The following is a 1,976-nucleotide window of genomic DNA, read 5'->3' on the forward strand; positions in this document are numbered from 1 at the left end:
GGTCTGTGTCTGATTAAGTGCAATTACAAAAATATGTGAAAATGCGAAGGACAAAATGTGTTTCATGTGCACAAACATACGCTGAATATGCAAGTGTTCAACTGCTGTTTAAAGAACCTGATCCAATTAAGGGAGACACATTTTCATGAGGCCTTAATTGAATCAGGTGTGGGAGAGCAGAGCTGCAGCAAAAACACTGCAGGACAGCTGAGCATTGAGGACTCCACTACTCTCCATTAGACTAATCACCTAAATAATGACAGACTTTCTGGGAGTCACCTCAAGCACTGAGTGATGAGAGGATTGACACCAAAACCACTTGTGTACAGTGTCAGCATTTAGCTAACAGCGTGTTAGCTTAAGTAACTGTGAAGTGAGAAAATGGAAAGTCGCTGAAGCTTTAAAGCTACAGTACATGGTGAGTTTGATTTCCTGACATCTATAAAACTACTTGGTTTGTTTTTGTGGTACCAGATTTCTGAAATGAAAACCAAGGACATTTCCAGTATGGCGGTCAATATATCATTAAAATATCCAATGTTATCTGAAATAAAAAGATAAAAACAGGGGATGATTCCGGTTTCATGTATTTTGACCATGATAACTGTATTATAGTAAACTATGGTGCAGACCAACTGATAAAATTGGGTACTAACTAAGTAACTTTTTAAACCGTGTCAGAAAATCATAGTTTACAGTACAATGGTGAGTGAAGCAATGGTAAACTATGGAACACGCAATAAAGAAAATGGTCAAACTGCAATGGTTCAATACACATGCAAGACAGAGAAGCAACACTACCAGACTGACACACTAACAGACACACTGTGATAGACAGAGAAAAAAAACTATATTACAAAAACACTACCAACAAGACAGAACTGTTGGATCTGAACAGCCATTCAGTGGTTCTGGTGGTCGGGGTAGAATAAGAGCAGAAGAGAACATGAGCAAAATTGCAGCTAAATCATATTCTTCTTGGGAAGGCTTTAACTTCTTGAAGAATGTGGCAATCAGAGAGGCTTTATGCTTTTTTGTCTGTTGTTCTGCCCTCACTGCCAAATGAAAAAGAGAAATTACAAAGGGTGCAGTAAACCATTGTATCAACTTGACCTGGGCGCATAAATCGAAATTCTCTCATCATGTTGTGATTAAAATTACATTTCCGTTTCTTGGGAAGAGCCATTGTACCTCCTCCGTCTGTTCCTCTTTACACTCTTTGTGTCACTCTTCTTACTCTCTTAACTTTTTCTCCTCCTCCAAACTTTCTCCTCATCTTTGCTTCACTCGTCTTCCTTTTCTTTCTTCCTCTCCTTCTCTTTACCTTTCCACCTCACTCTTCTACGCTCTCCTCGCTTTACTCTTTTTACTCCCTTGAGTTTTCCTTCTCTCTCCTTCCTCTCTAATCATTCATAATAAATAGTACATTATTAGATAAAATACTTTGGTTGACAGATTCCCATTGCTTGCCATTTTTCTATTTTATCTAAAAAACATTGTTTGGAATGATACATTTATATCTGTAATTATATCTTTACCTTTTCCTCCTCTATCTCCTTCACTCTTTTTCCTACCCAGTCTTCGTCCTCTCCTTCCTATCCACTCTCTAACAGAAAACATAATGCTAACGTTATCCATGAAAATTTCAGAATATATTTTCACACTACTTATTATAATGCCAAACCATTAAAGTTGAAATATTGAAATAAATATTCTCATAATTAATAATGTATTAATTTAATATAATCATATTTTCAAAATAGCCCATCCACTGCATGTTTACTTGTGAATGTTTTTTAACCTAGACAGTAGTTAGCTAACCTAGCTAGCTAACTTAGTCTACATAGGTAATGTTAGCTAGCATAACCTATATAATAATAATAATAATAATAATAATAATAACTTTATTTATACAGCACCTTTTTTAAACAGAGTTTACAAAGTGCTTTGACAGACAAAGCAAAAGCAGTACAATG

This window comes from Thunnus thynnus, chromosome 24 (genome assembly GCF_963924715.1).
Source record: "Thunnus thynnus chromosome 24, fThuThy2.1, whole genome shotgun sequence".
Classification (NCBI taxonomy): domain Eukaryota; kingdom Metazoa; phylum Chordata; class Actinopteri; order Scombriformes; family Scombridae; genus Thunnus; species Thunnus thynnus.